We start from the raw sequence: 19,349 nt of genomic DNA on the forward strand, positions 1-19,349 counted from the left end.
GGGTGCACACCACCACACCCAGCTAATTTCTTTTTTGTGTTATTTATACAGACAGAGTCTCCCTGTGTTGCCCAGGCTGGTCTCAAACTCCTAGGTTCAAGCAATCCTCCTCGCTCGGCCTCCCAAAGTGCGGGGAATTACAGGTGTGAGCCACTGCACCTGGCTTATCTGTGACTTCTAATTCCTTTTTTTATTGTTGTTTTAAGACAGGGTCTCACTTGTTGCCCAGGCTAGAGTGCAATGGCGTGATCTTGGCTTACTGCAACCTCTGCCACCTGGGCTTAAGCCAATCCTCCCACCTCAGTGGCCTGAGTAGCTGGGACTACAGGCAGCCCATGCCCAGCTAATTTTTGGGTTTTTGTTTGTTTGTTTGTTTTGAGATAGAGTCTTGCTCTGTCTCCCAGGCTGAAGTGCAGTGGTGTGATCTTGGCTCACTGCAACCTCCACCTCCCGGGTTTAAGCCATTTTCCTGTCTCAGTCTCCCAAGTAGCTGGCACTACAGGCGCGTGCCACGGTGGCTCATGCCTGTAATCCCAGCACTTTGGGAGGCCGATGTGGGTGGATTGCCTGAGGTCGGGAGTTCAAGACAAGCCTGGCTAACATGGTGAAACCCTGTTTCTACTAAAAAAATACAAAAAATAGCTGGTGGTGTGCACTTGTAATCCCAGCTACTCATGAAGCTGAGGCGGGAGAATTACCTGAAACTGGGAGGCCGAGGTTGCGGTGAGCAGAGATTGTGCCACTGCACTCCAGCCTGGACAACAGAGTGAGACTCCGTCTCCAAAAAAAAAAAAAAAAGAAATAAGCTGCTCCCTTGTCAATGTTTCTTTTTTTTTTGAGACGGAGTTTCGCTCTTGTTACCCAGACTGGAGTGCAATGGCGCGATCTCAGCTCACCGCAACCTCCGCCTCCTGGGTTCAGGCAATTCTCCTGCCTCAGCCTCCTGAGTAGCTGAGATTACAGGCACACGCCACCATGCCCAGCTAATTTTTTGTATTTTTAGTAGAGACGGGGTTTCACCATGTTGACCAGGATGGTCTTAATCTCTTGACCTCGTGATCCACCCACCTCCGCCTCCCAAAGTGCTGGGATTACAGGCGTGAGCCACCGCGCCCGGCTTGTCAATGTTTCTTACTTGACCCTCCAGAGATCCTCCCTCATTCATGAGGCTTCTCCAGTTATCCCTTTGCTTGGGAACATAGCATATAGCATAGTTCAGGATGGCTGAGGGATAGCTTTTTGTTTTTGATTTTTATTATCTATTTATTTATTTTGAGTGAGACAGTCTTGCTCTATTGCCCAGGCTGGAGTGCAGTGGTGCATTCATGGTTCACTTAACCTCAATCTGTTTGCTGTGAAGGCTAAGAGGACTTGGGAAGGGGAGGCTGGAAAAGAGAAATAAACTCATTGCAAACCATTCTCAGGCAGATCCCTCTAAGGAAAGGGTACATTTGGTGGTCTGAAATCTGAAAATTGAGGCTGGGCGTGGTGGTTCATGCCTGTAATCCCAGCATTTTGGTAGGCCAAGGCGGGTAGATCACCTGTGGTCAGGAGTTTGAGACCAGCCTGACCAACATGGTGACACCTCATCTCTATTAAAAATACAAAAATTAGCCAGATATAGTGGCGGGCGCCTGTAATCCCAGCTACTTGGGAAGCTGAGGCAGGAGAATTGCTTGAACCCAGGACGAGGTTGCAGTGAGCCGAGATCGTGCCACTGCACTTCAGCCTGGGGGACAGGGTGAGACTCCTTCTCAAAAAAAAAAAAAAAAAGAATCTGGAAATTGAGCCCTGTAACACTATCTTGTTAAAAGAAAAACTTGGTCGGTCGCGGTGGCTCATGCCTGTAATCCCAGCACTTTGGGAGGCTGAGGTGGGTAGATCACAAGGTCAAGAGATCGAGACCATCCTGGCCAACATGGTGAAACCCCGTCTCTACTAAAAATACAAAAATTAGCTGGGCATGGTGGCGTGAGCCTGTAGTCCCAGCTACTTGGGAGGCTGAGGCAGGAGAAATGCTTGAACCCGGGAGGTGGAGGTTGCAGTGAGCCGAGATCACGCCACTGCACTCCAGCCTGGTGCCTGGCAACAGAGTGAGACTCTGTCTCAAAAAAAGAAAAAGAAAAATTTTAGGCTAGGCGCAGTGCCTCATGCCTATAATCCCAGCACTTTGGGAGGCCGAAGCGGGCGGATCACCTGAGGTCAGGAGTTGGAGACTAAACTAATCAACATGGAGAAACCCTGTTTCTACTAAAAATACAAAATTATCTGGGCATGGTGGTGCATGCCTATAATCCCAGCTGCTCAGAAGGCTGAGGGAGGATAACTGCTTCAACCTGGGAGGTGGAGGTTACAGTAAGCCGAGATTGCATCACTACACTACAGCCTGGGTGACAGAGTGATACTCCGTTTAAAAAAAAAAAAAATTAGCTGGGTGTGCGCCATGTACCTGTAGTTTTGGCTACTTGAGTGGCTGAGGTGGGATCACTTTAGCCCAGGAAGTTGAGGCTGCAGTGAGCTATGATCATGCCACTGCACTCCAGCCTGGGTGACAGGAGCGACACCCTGTCTCAAAAAAAAAGGGGGTGGGGACACAATGGCTAACTCAGGCGATAGCAAGGAACAGTACCAGCATGAAGAGAATGCACAGTAGTTCCATGCCTGCTCTCGAAGAGCAGGTGGTCTCACTGACACAAGACTAATGAGTAACAATAGTGAAAGATGAATAGTGCATGGCTAGAGGAAGGACAGTGAGGAAGAACTGTAGAACAGCAATTTTAAAAACTGTGTTAGGCCAGGCGTGGTGGCTCATGCCTGTAATCCCAGCACTTTGGGAGACCGAGGTGGGCGGATCACCTGAGGACAGGAGTTTGAGACTAGCCTGGCCAACATGGTGAAACCCTATCTCTACTGAAAATATAAAAATTAGCTGGGCGTGGTGGCAGGCACCTGTAATCACAGCTACTCAGAAGTCTGAGGCACAAGAATTGCTTGAACCCAGGAGTTAGAGGTTTGCAGTGAGCCGAGACTGTACCACTGCACTCCAGCCGGGGCAACAAGAGCAAAACTCCATCTCAAAAAAAAAAATGAAAGAAAAAAATCTGGTTTAAAACATGTATTTCCTGCAGAAACAGCTGAATTTTCAGCAAGACCCTAAATGGGGCTCTAAGTGGCCTCACCACTCACTACAGTATTTTCTTTTTCAAATTCCACACATTGTTTGGTTATGTTTCTCCTTCTCCATCTTTTACCACAAAATGGATGTTTCCCTTCTGATTTGGGGGACTGAGTCTTCTTAGAAGAAACATCTAAAAATGGGAAAGCTTCTGATTAAGAAGAATTTACATCTATAGTCCTGGTCTTTTGAAGATATCTACAGTATAATGGTTAAAGTGTCCAGGGAAGAAGGAAGTTGAGGGAAGTAATTTGAGTAGCTTCCCTATTTTTAGAAATTCTATTGTGACCAAAATTTCCCAGAGAGGGATTCTTTTTTTTTTTTTGAGATGGAGTTTCGTCTTGTTGCTTAGGGTAAAGTCCAATGTTGCGATCCCATAGAGGGATTCTTTGAAGTTCACAAAGAACATTATAATAAGCCATAATAAGGTATGATAACACAACTATGAAGTTGTGTCTAATGGATACAATCTCAAAGGGTTTTCATGATCTTATCCCTGCATTCCCACCAGTTATGTCTCCACTGTGTGTAAGGATGGAAAGCAAGATCCAGGGCCATCCCAGACTCGGTCTGAATAGGAGCTCAGACCTCCTGACAAATACTATGTTGGGAAAGAACTCTGAAGCATCTTCCCAGATGCTTGCTCGGACCATACCTTCGTTACAATAACTTTATAATAACACCATAGGTATTGTTTTAGCAATTTAACAGAAAAAAGAAAAACAAGACTTGGAGATGATAAATATACTTGTCAAGTACACAGTGACTAAGTGGCAGAGCAGTAATTCAACTCAAGCCTGTCTTACTCAGAGCCTGTTTTAGTGAATGGGAAGTAACTGATAATTTTTGATAAGGCAGTTTCAATACAGTGGTCAGGACAGAACACAAATTATGAGGGATTTATTCATTTATTCATCAAATGTTTATTGAGGAGGGTGAAACTTCCAGGTATGGCAGTATGAAGAGGTGGGCAAATTCTTTCCCTAAAAAAATTACAAAGGTGGAAAAAATTGACAAAAATGACCATTTCCAGCACTCTGGAAATTGACCAAAGGCATGTAATAATCTGATAAACAGCCAGGCATGGTGGCTTATACCTGTAATCCCAGCACTTTGGGAGGCCAAGGTGGGAGGATCACTTGAGGCCAGGAGTCTGAGACCAGCCTGGGCAACATAATGAGACTCTCATCTCTACAAAAAAATACAAATAAAAACATGACCCAGGAAGTGGTGGCACATGCCTGTAGTCGCAGCTACTTAGGAGGCTGACGTAGGAGGATTACTTGAGGCTAGGAATTTGAAGCTGAATTGAACTCTGATCACTGCACCCCAGCCTGGGTGAAAAAAATCTGAGAAGCATTTATGTTTGAATAACTGCTGAACTTTCGTAACAACAGTGGGAATCTGTGGCATCTTGCCTGGGGATGCTCCCATTCTCAGCTGTCCCCTCAGCTCCATCAGCATGGGGATTTTGCCAGGGTGGAGAATGCTGTAACGACTAGCCTTGCAGCTACATTCAAAGAGAACATGCTTGATTTGGAGCAGGGGAGGACCAAAGGTTCTACTAACCTGAGGTTACAGTTCTGGCTGGGGGAAGCATCTTCCTGGCTAAACTTGTACACATTTACAGCAGAGAACAGAGGGCCTAAGACTGCCACATACCTCTTCGTCTTCTTCTTTTTTTTTTTCTGAGATGGGGTCTCACTCTGTCACCGAGGCTAGAGTGCAGTGGCTCATCTCAGCTCATTGCAACCTCTTGGGTTCAAGCGATTCTCCTGCCTCAGCCTCCCGAGTAGCTGGGATTATAGGCATGCACTACCATGCCCAGATAATCTTTGTATTTTTATATTTCACCATGTTGGGGTTTCACCACGTTGGCCAGGCTGGTCTCAAACTCCTGACCTCAGGTGATCTGCCCTCCTCGGCCACCCAAAGTGCTGGGATTATAGGCATGAGCCATCATGCCTGGCCTCTGCTCTCCCCTCCCCTCCCTTCTCCTGTACCCTTCCCTACCCCCTCCCTTTCCCTCCCCTCCCCTTCTCTCTCTCTCTCTCTCTCTCTTTCTCTTTCTTTCTTTCTTGTCTTGCTGTTGCCAGGTTGGAGTTCAGTGACACCATCTCAGCTCACTGCAACCTCTGCCTCCCAAGTTCAAGCAATTCCCCTGCCTCAGCCTCCCGAGTAGCTGGGACTATAGGCTTGTGCCACCATGTCTGGCTAATTTTTTGTATTTAGTAGAGACAGGGTTTTACCATGTTAGCCAGGATGGTCTCAATATCCTGACCTCATGACCTCCCTGCCTCGACCTCCCAAAGAGCTGGGATTATAGGCGTGAGACGCTGTGCGCGGCTCTGATTTTACTCTTTAAAACCTGTTTTTTGCTTTGTTTGTGGGTTTGTCTTTGTTTTTTGGTCATTTGTTTTTAGACAGTCTTTTGCTCTGTCGCCCAGGCTGGAGTACAGTGGTGCGATCTCAGCTCACTGCAACCTTCACCTCCCAGGTTCAAGCGATTCTCCTGTCTCAGCCTCCCAAGTAGCTGGGATTACAGGAGAGCACCACCATGCCCAGCTAATTTTTGTATATTTAGTAGAGACGGGGTTTCACCATGTTGGTCAGGCTGGTCTTGAATTCCTGACTTCAGGTGATCCACCTGCCTCAGCCTCCCAAAGTGCTGGGATTATAAACATGAGCCACCCCACCCGGGGATTTGTCTTTGTTTAGTGACTTGCCCGGGTTAAATCTGTGAGCTCTGTCTTCCCTCTGAGGTGTGTAGCTGCTGATCTCTGATCTCTTTCTCTACTGAAAATACAAAAATTATCTGGGCATGGTGGTGGGTGCCTGTAATCCCATCTACTGAGGAGGCTGAGGCAGGAGAATTGCTTGAACCCGGGAGGTGGAGATTACAGCGAGCCAAGACCGGGACATTGCACTCCAGCCTGGGCAATGAGAACGAAACTCCATCTCAAAAAAAAAAAAAAAAGTTAGAAATCAACAACAGAAAAAAATCTGGGAAATCCCTATGTATTTGGAAATAAAACAGACTTCTAAATAGCCCATAGGTCAAAAACCATATCACAAGGGGAATTTTAAAATATTTTGAACTGAGTAAAAATGAAAATACAACATATCAAAATTTATAGGAAGCAGCTAGAAGTGTTTAGAGGAAAACATATATATAAGAAGAAAAGAGGGCCGGGCGCGGTGGCTCACGCCTGTAATCCCAGCACTTTGGGAGGCCGAGGTGGGTGGATCATGAGGTCAAGAGAAGAGATCAAGACCATCCTGGTCAACATTGTGAAACCCCGTCTCTACTAAAAATACAAAAAATTAGCTGGGCATGGTGGCGCGTGCCTGTAATCCCAGCTACTCAGGAGGGTGAGGCAGGAGAATTGCCTGAACCCAGGAGGCGGAGGTTGCGGTGAGCCGAGATCGCGCCATTGCACTCCAGCCTGGGTAACAAGAGCGAAACTCCGTCTCAAAAAGTAAAATAAAATAAAATAAAATAAATAAACATAAAAAATAAAATAAAATAAGAAGAAAAGAAAGGTCTCAAATCAAATTAAGTTTCTACCTTAAAAAAATAAAAAGGCCGGGCGCGATGGCTCACACCTGTAATCCCAGCACTTTGGGAGGCTGAGGCAGGCAGATCACCTGAAGTCAGGAGTTTGAGACCAGCCTTACCAACGTGGAGAAACCCCATCTCTACTAAAAATACAAAATTAGCTGGGCATGGTGGTGCATGCCTGTAATCCCAGCTCCTCGGGAAGCTGAGGCAGGAGAATTACCTGAACCTGGGAATCGGGGGTTGCGGTGAGCCGAGATCGCAGCATTGCACTCCAGCCTAGGCAACAAGAGTGAAACTCTGTCTCAAAAAAAAGAAAAAGAAGATCAAACTAAACCCAAGGTAAGCAAAAAAGAGGAAAAAAGATTAGAGCAGAAATCAAGGAAACAGAAAAACAATATAGAAAATCAACAAACCAAAAGTTGTTTCTTTGAAAAGATAACAATGGCTGGGCGTGGTGGCTCACGCCTAGCACTTTGGGAAGCAGAGGCAGGTGGATTACCTAAGCCCAGGAGTTGGAGACCAGCCTGGGTAACATGGTGAACACTGTCTCTACCAAAAGAATACAAAAATTAGCCAGTCATGGTGGCACGTGCCTGCAGTCCTAGTTACTCAGGTGGGGATGCTCATGAGGTTGAAGGATTGCTTGAGCCTAGGAGGTTGAAGCTGCAGTGAGCTGAGATCATGCCACTGTACTCCAGCCTGGGCAACAGAGCAAGACCCTGTCAAAAAAAAAAAAAAAAAAAAAAAAGATTAGCCAAGGGAAAAATTTAAAAATTTTAAAAAAAGGCTGGGCATGGTGGCTCATGCTTGTAACTCCAGCACTTTGGCACTTTGGGAGTCTGAGGCAGGTGGATCACTTGATGTCAGGAGTTCGAGACCAGCCTGGCCTAATGTGGTAAAACCTTATCTCTACTAAAAATACAAAAATTAGCTGGGTGTGGTGTCAGGTACCTGTAATCCCAGTTACTCAGGGGCTGAGGCAGGAGAATCGCTTGAACCCAGGAGGTAGAAGGTTGCAGTGAGCCAACATCATGCCACTGCACTCCAGCCTGGGCAACAGAGTGAGACTCTATCTAAAAAGTAATAATAATAATTTTTTTAAAAAAGAGAAGACACAAATTACCAATATCTAGAATGAAAGAGGGGACATTAATCTCTGCCCTATAAAAATTAACATTATAAAAGTACATCATGGGGCCAGGGGTGGTGGCTCATGACTATAATCCCAGCATTTTGGGAGGCTGAGGCAGGCAGATTGCTTGAGCCCAGGAGTTCCAGAACTGCCTGGGAAACATAGTAAAACCCCGTCTCTACCATACACACACAAAAAGTATAATATGAACAACTTTATACCAGTAAATTAGGCAATTTAAATAAATGAAAAATCCCTAGAAAGGCACAAATTATCAAGACTAACTCAAGAAGAAATAGGATATCTGAACATACCTATATCAAGTGGTTAAAAAAAATTTGATTTAAAAAACAGGCCAGGAGTGGTGGCTCATGCCTGTAATCCCAGCACTCTGGAGGCCGAGGTCGGTGGATCACGAGGTCAGGAGTTCAAGACCAGCCTGGCCAAGATGGCGAAACCCCATTTCTACTAAAAATACAAAAATTAGCTGGGCATGGTGGCGGGCGCCTGTTATCCCAGCTACTCGGGAGGCTGAGGCAGAGAATTGCTTGAACCTGAGAAGTGGAGGTTGCAGTGAGCCGAGATTGTGCAACTGCACTCTAGCCTGAGTGACAGAGCGAGACTCTGTCTCCAGAAAAAAAAAAAAAGAAAAGAAAAGAGATTATAGGCCAGGCCTGGTGGATCACCTCTGTAATCCCAGCATTTAGGGAGGCTGAGGTTGATGGATCACTTGAGGTCAGCAGTTTGAGACTAGCCTGGCCAACATTGTGAAACCTGTCTCTGCTACTGAAAATACAAAAATTAGCTGGGTGGTGGCAGGCGCCTTTAATCACAGCTACTTGGAAGGCTGAGGCAGGAGAATCACTTGAGCCCAGAAGGTAGAGGTTGCCGAGATTGCACCACTGCACTCCAGCTTGGGCCACAGACTGAGACTCGGTATTAAAAAAAAAAAAAAAAAAGATTATACCTCATGACCAAGTTGCATTTATTCCAAGAATACATGGTTGGTTTAAATTCTAAAATCAATTAATGTAATATACCATATCAATAAAGGACAAAAGCTACAGGATCATCTCAATAGATGAAGAAAAAGCATTTGACAAAATCCAACCCATTCATGATAAAAACTTAATAAACTAGGAATAGATGGGAATATCCTTAACCAGATAAAGGACTTCCAAGAAAAACTAAAAACTAACAGCAAACGTTCTGAGTCTGTCAGCTGGTGAGTAGGTAAACAAAATATGCTATATTCATACAATGCAATACTGTTCAGCAATAAGAAGGACTGAGGTACAGATACATGCTACCACATGGATTCACCTCCAGACATGGTGCTAGGTGGCAGGAATCAGATGCACAGCTCAGGATTTTTTTTTGCTCTGTAAGGCATTTTTTGAGATAGAGTCTCCCTCTGTCACCCAGGCTGGAGTGCAGTGTCGTGATCTTGGCTCACTGCAACCTCCACCTCCTAATAGGTTCAAGTAATTCTCCTGCCTCAGCCTCCCTGAGTAGCTGGGACTATAGGTGTGTGCCACCACGCTCAGCTAATTTTTTTTTTTTTTGTATTTTTAGTAGAGACTAGGTTTCACCATGTTGGCCAGGCTGGCCTCGAACTCTTGACCTCAAGTGATCTGCCTGCCTTGGCCTCCCAAAGTGCTGGAATTACAGGTGTGAGCCACTGTGCCTGGCTTCAAAATTTTATTCTAATAAAAGTTGAATTCATTGGAACCGAGTCAAAAAAAGGAAAATACATTTTTTCTTTAAAAAAATAAAAAAGTTTAAGTGTCTTTCCTAATAAAATATGTAAACTCCCTTTTTTTTTTTTGAGACAAGAGTCCTGCTCTGTAGCCCAGGCTGAAATGCAGTGGCAAGATCTCAGCTCACTGCAACCTCTGCCTCCTGGATCCCAGTTCAAGCATTCTTCTGCCTCAGCCTCCTGAGTAGCTGGAATTACAGGCATACATCACCATGCCCAACTAAATTTTTTTGTATTTTTAGTAGAGATGGGGGTTCACCATGTTGGCCAGGCTGGTCTTGAACTCCTGACCTCGTGATCCACCCACCTCAACCTCCCAAAGTGCTGGGATTACAGGCCTGAGCCACCTCACCCAGCTTAAAATCTGTAAACTTCTGCTCTTCAAGTGCTCTTTTCACCAGCTTGACCATTTTACTGTTTCCTTTAGTTAATAAAACTTGGTGTTTATTCTATATGACAGTTTCTAGAGAGACAGATATAGATATCTAGATAGATAGATAGATAGATAGATAAGACTGTCATAGAATAAACACCAAGTTTTATTAACTAAAGGAAGCAGTAATGTGCCAGATAGATACATAGATCAATCTATCTGTATCTATGACAGTTTATGACAGTCATAATCTTAACTTTTTCAAAATTGTATTTTAACAAGGAAGACATAGCAGTAGAGGCTTGTGGACATTCTTTTCTGATTGCTTCTATTTTCTCAGTGAATAAGGGTTATAAAGTCATGAACTGAGAGTAAGAATAGGGAGAAGGTTTGGGGGAAGTTGAGGGTAGTGAAGAAGATATAAAAAAAGACTGGCCAGGAAGGGCACGGTGGCTCACACCTGTAATCCCAGCACTTTGGGAGACCGAGGCAGGCAGATCACGAGGTCAAGAGATCGAGACCATCCTGGCCAACATGGTGAAACCCTGTCTCTACAAAAAATGCAAAAATTAGCTGGGCGTGGTGGCGTGTGCCTGTGATCCCAGCTACTTGGGAGGCTAAGGTGGAAGAATTGCTTGAACCCAGGAGGTGGAGGTTGCCATGAGCCGAGATTGCGCCACTGCACTCCAGCCTGGCAACATGGCAAGACTCCATCTCAAAAAAAAAAGACTGGCTAACATGGCAAAACCCCATCTCTACTAAAAATACATAACTTAAGGCCAGGTACTATGACTCATGCTTGTAATCCCAGCACTTTGGAAGGTCAAGGCAAGCGGTTCACCTGAGGTTAGGAGTTCAAGACCAGCCTAACATGGTGAAACCCATTTCTACTAAATTCAAAAAATTAGCAGGGCGTGGTGGCACATGCCTGTAATCCCAGCTACTTGGGAGGTTGAGACAGGAGAATCGCTTGAACATGGGAGGCAGAGGTTGCAGTGAGCCCAGATCATGCCATTACACTCCAGCCTGGGGCAACAAGAGTGACACTCCATCTCAAAAACAAAAACAAAAATTAGCCAGGTACAGTGGGTGCCTGTAATCCCAGCCACTTTGGGAGGCTGAGGCAGGAGAATTCCTTGAAGCTGGGAGGTGGAGGTTGCAGTGAGCGAAGATCACACCACTGCACTCCAGCCTGGGCGGCAGAGCCAGACTCTATCTTAAAAAACAACAACAACCAGGCCGGGCATTGTGGCTCACGCCTGTAATCCCAGCACTTTGGGAGGCCGAAGTGGATGGATCACGAGGTCAAGAGATCGAGACCATCCTGGTCAACACGGTGAAACCCCGTCTCCACTAAAAATACAAAAAATTAGCTGGGCATGGTGGTGCGTGCCTGTAATCCCAGCTACTCAAGAGGCTGAGGCAGGAGAATTGCCTGAACCCAGGAGGCGGAGGTTGCGGTGAGCCAAGATCGTGCCATTGCACTCCAGCCTGGGTAACAAGAGCAAAAACTCCATCTAAAAAAATGCCACCAACAAAACAAAACAAAACAAAAACACAGGCTTTTAGGAGAGTGGAAAAGTGAAAAATTAAGGGAAATTCCAGATGACTGCCTAGCAATGTAAGCCCACTGGAGGTTAGTAGTCATGAATTTTAAATGGAACTGTCAGCATACCACAGCCATGCCTGCAGGCACGGAGTAGGCAGAGTTAGATTTAATCAGGTTATTTGGTTTTGCTAAGTGAGCACAACCAAGAAAATGGAGCATGAGAGTTGGAGGCGTAAGCTGCAGTGGAAACTGTGGAAGGAGAGACCTGAGGATGTAGAGGAACAGAGGACAGTGCACAGATGGGAGTGTCAATGTCTTATCAGTCCCAGTCAGGTACAAGGATTGTGGGTATTGGTTTCCTAAAGCTAAAAAAGTAGGAGGTGGTGGTTGGATGGTGGAATGCTTAAAAATGAAATCATGAATAGAGGGGGCGTGGGGATAGGATATTTATTTTATTTCTGAGAGAGGGTTTCACTCTGTTGCCCAGGCTGGAGTGCAGTGGCACAATCATAGTTTACTGCTGCAGCCTCAAACTCTGGGGCTCAAGTGATCCTCCCATCTAGGCCTCCAAAGTAGCTGGGACTACAGGCATGCACCACCATACCTGGCTAATTTTTAAATTTTTTTGTAGATATGAGGTCTTACTATGTTGCTCAGGCTGGTCTCCAACTCCTGACCTCAAGCAATCCTCCCGCTGTGGCCTCCAAAATCCTAGGATTACAGGTGTAAGCCACCACACCCAGACTTTATTTTTAATTCCTACATAGTATCTCTTCCCCAAATGCAATATAAATTCCTTGATGGGTTTTATCTTGTCTTCAGTTCCTAATACAGTGCTAAATATACTCTAGGGGCCAAATATTTATTGAATAAAAGAAAGAATAATATGATTTTGCATTTCTAGAAAATCTTACATTTTCAAAGTAGAAATGAATCTCAAGGTAGACTGAATTATACCAGGACACTTAGAGTTTATATTTTATCTTACAAATAATGAAACAAAGATTCACTCAGTCATTTATGAACTATAGCTAGAATCCTGAGTCTCTGAATCCCAGTCTAGTCATCCAGGCTGGTTTTTTTAGTTTGTTTATTATTTTTTTTAAGAGGGAGTTTTGCTTTTGTTGCCCAGGCTGGAGTACAATGGCACAATCTCGGCTTACTGTAATCTTTGCGTCCTGGGTTCAAGTGATTCTTCTGTCTCAGCCTCCCAAGCAACTAGGATTACAGGCATGTGCCACCACACCTGTCTAATTTCGTATTTTTCAGAGACAGGGTTTCACCATGCTAGTCAGGCTGGTCTCGAACTCCTGAGCTCAGGCCTCCCAAAGTGTTAGGATTACAGGCTTGAGCCACTGCACCTGGCCTCAGGCCGTTTTAGAGCAAGTTTTATCCTCGCTCAAAGTACAACTAGGGACCTTCCCAAAGGTTACTCTACTTAATCATAATATAAGCCAGAATTCCTAGTAATTAGGATGGCTCTGAGAGTTTACAGTGAATAGTCTCTATTCAGTATTTGTTATTCTAATCTTTGCTTTCTTTACCCTGCAGTGTTTTTCCCTTTGTGTTTTATCTTGTCCTTGTCTTTAAAGGTCAAAATGATTCTGTTGCTTGCTAAGAAACCAACTACCACTTCCCCAGCAGCTGGACTTACCTTTTTCAAAATAAATAAATCTATAAATTAAAAAAAATATATATATATATGTATATATACGTATATCTTTGATAGAGGTCCTGCTATGTTGCTCAGGCTAGTCTCAAACTTCGGGACTCAAGCGACCCACCCACCTCAGTCTTCCAAAGTGCTAGAATGACAGGCATGAACCACTCTACCCTGTAGATTTATCTCTTTTTTTTTTATTTTGAGACTGAGTCTTGCTCTATGGCCCAGGCTGGAGTGCGGTGGCGCAATTGCAGCTCACTGCAACCTCTGCCTCCTGTGTTCAAGGGATTCTCCTGCCTTAGCCTCCTGAGTAGCTGGAAATACAGGTGCGTGCCACCACACCTGGCTAATTTTTGTATTTTTAGTAAAGACGGGGTTTCACCATGTTGGTCAGGCTGGTCTGGAACACCTTACCTTGTGACCCACCCACCTCGGCCTCCCAGAATGCTGGGATTACAGGTATGAGCCACTGCACGGAGTCCAGATTTATCTACTTAGGCTTCCATAGCTATGTGCTTGGGGCCAGGGCGTGGTAGCTGACATCTGCATTCCCAGCATTTGGGGAGGCTGAGGCCAGTGGGAGTGGTGGCACATGCCTGTAGTCCCAGCTACTTGGGAGGCTGAGGTGGGAGGATCACCTGAGTTTGGGAGGTTGCTGCTGCAGTGAGCTACGATGGCACCACTGCACTCCAGCCTGGGTGACAGAGTGAGATCCTGTCTCAAAAACGAACAAACAAACAACACTAAAACTAGTGTGCTTGGGGTTAGGTCCTCCTGGCCTTGACCAGAGGCCATGAAATCCTCCAATGCAATTGAACAAGCCAGCATCAGGAAAACAGGCTGTGTAGCTTGTTAGGTGATCTCTATTCCAGGATAATTTTTTCTCCTCTGAAACAACTTTGGTTTACTATCAGTCATTTCATGCAGAGTTAAGAGACAGAACAATGTGAATTTAAAATTTATTTGTTTTGAACAAAATCCTTTCTTCGTTTTCCTTTCCACAGTGTTTGAACCCAGCTCTGTCCCTTGGGTTCTGTACAAATAAATGGAGCAGCCGAGGGAACAGGATAAGAAGCTGATTTTGTAGTTACAAGCTGTTCCACATCACCCATTTACAAGGTCAGTGGGGACCAAAAGTAACCAAAACAGAGAACTATGTACTTTAAAATGCGGAAATCTTTATCTACCAGAAACACACAGAGACCTTTCCCGGGTTCTAAATGGCTTATATTCCTGACTCCATGGGAACAAAATATGCTGGAGGGTAAGGAAAAAAGTGTATGGATTAGAGGATCACAATAGCAAAGTGTAAAAACAGAGGCCTGCAACCCTCGTCTGTTAGAACCCTGTTCCAGCCTCCTTCCTTCACTGCATCTAGTAACTGAGGGGTTTGGGGACCATTTCAGATTTTGATGATTTGGGGAAATAAACATGTAATTAAAGTTGTAAATATAAAAGTGGTTCTATTTTTCCCCATAAATTAATAGAAAAAGAAAGAATAAAAAAATGGTTCTATATTAATGTTTTTGGAGAGAAGACAGTAGTTTAGGCTGGGGGCAGTGGCTCACACCTGCAATCCTACCACTTTGGGAGGCCAGGGCGGGTGGATCACCTGAGGTCAGGAGTTCAAGACCAGCCTGGCCAACATGGTGAAACCCCATCTCTACTAAAAATACAAAAATTAGCTGGGTGAGGGAGTGGGCACCTGTAATCCCAGCTACTTGGGAGGCTGAGGCAGGAGAATCACTTGAACCCAGGAGGCAGAAGTTGCAGTGAGCTGAGATCATGCCACTTCACTCCAGTCTAGGCAAAAGAGTGAAGCTCCATCTCAAAAAAAAAAAAAAAAAAGACAGTGGTTTAGAAATGAAGGCCTTAAAGCCAACCTCCTGAGTGAAGGGTTGGGATTCCAGAGAGGAAGGCTGGACTGAAGGCAGCATGGGCTGCTGTGTGATCTCAGGGCAGTTCCCAAGGCCAGGCCGGCTGCTTCAATTTCCTCTCCTGTAAAAGGGAGGTAACAATAGTGTCTACCTTATAGGGTTATCATGAAGAATAAATAAGTTAAATCATTTAAACTCCTCAGTCCAGGGATGAAAACCTAGCATGCAGATGCTGGTACTAGCAGTGGAGGGACTGAGGAAAGGGGTCTGGAGGAGGTATTTATTTTTTTATTTTACATTTGCAGGCTAGGTGAGGTGGCTTAAACTTGTAATCCCAGCACTTTGGGAGGCCAAGGTGGGAGGATTGCTTGGGGCCAGGAGTTCGAGACAGCCTGAGCAACATAGCAAGACTCTCTCTCTTCAAAAAATTAGCCAGGCATGGTGGCACACACCTATAACCTCAGCTATTCAGGAAGCTGAGGTGAGAGGATTGATTGAGCCTGGGAGGTTGAGGCTGCAGTGAGTCATGATCACACCCGTGCACCCCAGCCTGGGTAACAGAGGGAGACCCTGTTTTTTTAAAAAAAATGTTGTACAGCTGTACAATGTGTTTGTGTTTTTTTTCTGAGACGAAGTCTTGCTCTATCACCAGGCTGGAGTACAGTGGCACAATCTCGGCTCACTGCAACCTCCATTTCCTGGCTTTAAGCAGTTCTCCTGCCTCAGTCTCCCAAGTAGCTGGGATTACAGGCATGTGCCACCACACCCAGCTAATGTTTGTATATTTTAGCAGAGACGGGGTTCACCATGTTGACCAGGATGGTCTTGATCTCTTGACCTCGTGATCCGCCTGCCTCAGTCTCTCAAGGTGCTGGGATAACAGGCGTGAGCCACCACACCCAGCCATGTTTGTGTTTTAAGCTGTGTTATTACAAGGGTCAAAAAGTTTAAAAACATTGGCCGGGCGTGGTGGCTCACGCCTGTAATCCAAGCACTTTGGAGGCCAAGGCGGGTGGATCACCTGAGGTCGGGAGTTCAAGACCAGCCTGACCAACATGGTGAAACCCCGTCTTAAAAAAAAAAAAAAAATTAAAAAAAGTTTAAAATCATAAAGTTTACAATTTTTCTTTTTTTTTGGAGACAGAGTCTCACTCTGTTGCCCAGGCTGGAGTGCAGTGGTGCAGTCTTGGCTTACTGCAGCCTCTGCCTCCCAGGTTCCAGTGATTCTGCCTCAGCCTCCCAAGGAGCAGAGATTACAGGCACATGACACCATGCCTGGCTAATTTTTCCAAGTTTAGTAGAGATGGGCTCTCACCACGTTGGCCAGGCTGGTTGCAAACTTCTCACCTCAAGTGATTGCCTGCCTCGGCCTCCCAAAGTGCTAGGATTACAGGCCTGAGCCATCATGCCCAGCCTTACAAAATTTTGAAGTTACAGTAAGCTAAAATTAATTTATTATTGAAGAAGGAAACATTTTTTCAAGTTTAATGTAGCCTAAGTGTCAGTGTTTATAAAGTCTGCAGTAGTATACAATAATGTCCTAGGTCAGCTGGGTGCAGTGGCTCCCACCTGTAATCCCAGCACTTTGGGAGGCCCAGGCAGGAGCATCACTTGAGCCCAGGAGTTTGTGGACAACCTGGGCAACATAGTGAGACCCTGTTTCTATAAAAATTATTTATGGTTTTTTTTTTTTTTTTGAGACAGAGTCTTGCTCTGTTGCCCAGGCTGGAATGCAGTGGCACAGTCTCAGCTCACTTTAGCCTTTGTCTCCCTAGTTCAAGTGATTCTCTTGCCTCTGCCTCCCCCAGCTACTTTTTATATTTTTAGTAGAGATGATTTTTGCCATTTTGGCCAGGCAGGTCTTAAACTCCTGACCTCAGTTCGGCCTCCCAAAGTGCTAGGATTACAGGCGTGAGCTACCCCACTCAGCCATAAATAAATAAATAATTCAAAAATGAAATTTTGTTTGTTTTTTGAGACAGTCTTGCTGTCACCCAGGCTGGAGTGCAGTGGCATGATCTCAGCTCACTGCAACCTCTGCCTCCTGGATTCAAGTGATTCTCCTGCCTCAGCCTCCCAAGCAGCTGGGATTACAGGCACGCACACGCACCACCACACCACGCTGTTTTGTTTTGTTTTTTTTTTTCCACCATAGAAAGCATCGTCGAAGTAACAGCTGAGCTAAAGTCGGCCCTTTTTTTTGTATTTTTAGTAGAGACTGGGTTTCACCAGGCCAGGCTGGTCTTGAACTCCTAACCTCAGGTGATCCACCCACTTCGGCCTCCCAAAGCGTTGGGATTTTTTTTTTTTTTTTTTGAGACAGAGTCTCGCTGTTGCCCAGGCTGGATGCAGCGGCATGATCTTGGCTCACTGCAACCTCCGCCTCCTGGGTTCAAGTGACTCTTGTGCCTCAGCCTTCCGAGTACCTAGGATTACAGGCACACACCACCACGCCCAGCTAATTTTTATACTTTTAATGGAGTCGAGGTTTCACCATGTTGGCCTGGCTGGTCTTGAATTCCTGTCCTGAAGTGATCTGTCCGCCTCAGCTTCCCGAAGTGCTGGAATTACAGGCGTGAGCCACCATACCCGGCCTAGATACAAATACTTACCATCTTCTTACAATTGCCTAAGTATTCAGCATAGTAACAGGCTGCACAAGTTTCTAGCTTTGGAGCAATAGGCTAGGTTTGCATACGTACACTCTGTGATGTTACCACAATGACAAAACTGCCTAGGATGCATTTCTTAGAACAGATCCTGGTTGTTAAGTGACATATGACTGTACATGAGTAAAAGGAGACTGGTTTCACCTCTAAGTTTCCTAACTATAATGTATGCACTGATATTCTCTAGTATTCAGATTCTATTGCCTTAATTATGTAGGAAAAAACAATTACTTAGTGTACTTGATAATGGCTGGCTGTGTGTCCTGGGAGCAGGAGGAGGCAGGTGGAAATGCAGAAAAGTGAAAGGGAAAAGATTATCCTGAGATTCACAGTCCCTAAGCAGATTCCCCATTGTCTTGCTTGGTGGCAAGAAGTTACAGTCACAGGGAAAGAAAACCTTCAGGGGCCTTCCACTTTGGGCTGCCTGAGTACTTTTTTGGTACATGAATAAATGTATTAAATAAATGTTAGTATAAATAGGAAAGATTTCTAGACACCATGATATAGTCCACTTAGTAGAATAATAATGTAGATATTTGAAGAATGTGACTAGTTCCTTTTAATTTCCTCCAAGAGAATTTTATCTGTGTATCCTAAAAGAATGAGGGATGGGGGAGGCCAAGGGAATGGCTGTTAATTCCAGGAAAGATTAGCAAGAGCTTGAGTAAGAAGCCTTGGCTGCAGGGATACAGGGTGGGAATACAGGGCAAAGGAACCGGTTCACAGTTGTTCGTTAGTCACCGAGGAAGCGATGCCAAAGCACTGTATTTTTAGGAAATATAAAGCAGATCAGAACAAGCCAAATCTCAGTGGAAAGAAAATGTGAAATTTCAGAGATGATACTCCATCTTCTATGGTAATCTCCCAGAATGGAGTTAGCATTTCACATACAAAGCCCTGCTGAAGGGGAAGTATACAGCTCAGATCAGGGAGGAAGAGAACTTCAAGAGAATTTGTAGGTAAGTTGTAAAGACTGCAAACATTTGTGGGATAAAAGAAGTAAAAGTTAAAAGAGCTAAGGACTGTTTTTCCCATAAAAGAAAATAACAGGTTACCTAGAAAATAACGTCCTGCTATTCTGTATGTACAAGGCATAAAAAAGGAGAAAAAGTACTCGCTTCAGCAGCACATATACTAAAATTGGAACGATACAGAGAAGATTAGCATGGCCCCTACGCAAGGATGACATGCAAATTTGAAATTTTAAAAAAAATTTTTTAAAAAAGAAAAAGGCTGGGTGCTGTGGCTCATGCCTGTAATCCTAGCACTTTGGGAGGCCGAGGTGGGTGGATCACCTGAGGTCAGGAGTTCAAGACCAGCCTGGCCATCATGGTAAAACCCTATCTTATTAAAAAATAAATAAATAAAAAGAAAAAAGAAAAAAAGGAGAAAAAACCAAACTGCCATGAAAAGCATAATTTTATTTCTTTTGGATGAAACGGCGTCTCAGTTTTCCCCCTAGGCTGTAGTACAGTTGCAGGATCTTGGCTTACTGCAGAACTTGACCTCTCAGGCTCAAGTGATCTTCCCACTAAAGCCTTCCGAGTAGCTGGACTACAGGCACACACCACCATGTCCAGCTAATTTTTT

At 44.9% G+C, this 19,349-nt stretch overlaps 1 protein-coding gene and 1 non-coding gene across 2 annotated transcripts in view; both read left to right on the plus strand.

Annotated features, from left to right (window-relative positions):
* LOC105709379 (tubulin alpha-1C chain-like) overlaps positions 1–19,349 on the plus strand; it is a 47,882-nt gene that overhangs the window by 15,645 nt on the left and 12,888 nt on the right.
* Positions 18,870–18,976, plus strand: LOC135275462 (U6 spliceosomal RNA). The gene has a single exon (XR_010343095.1). It is a non-coding gene; the product is annotated as a U6 spliceosomal RNA (small nuclear RNA).

The sequence above is a fragment of the Aotus nancymaae genome, unplaced genomic scaffold (genome assembly GCF_030222135.1).
Source record: "Aotus nancymaae isolate 86718 unplaced genomic scaffold, 86718_ANA_hifiasm-v0.15.2.pri h1tg000016l, whole genome shotgun sequence".
Classification (NCBI taxonomy): Eukaryota; Metazoa; Chordata; class Mammalia; order Primates; family Aotidae; genus Aotus; species Aotus nancymaae.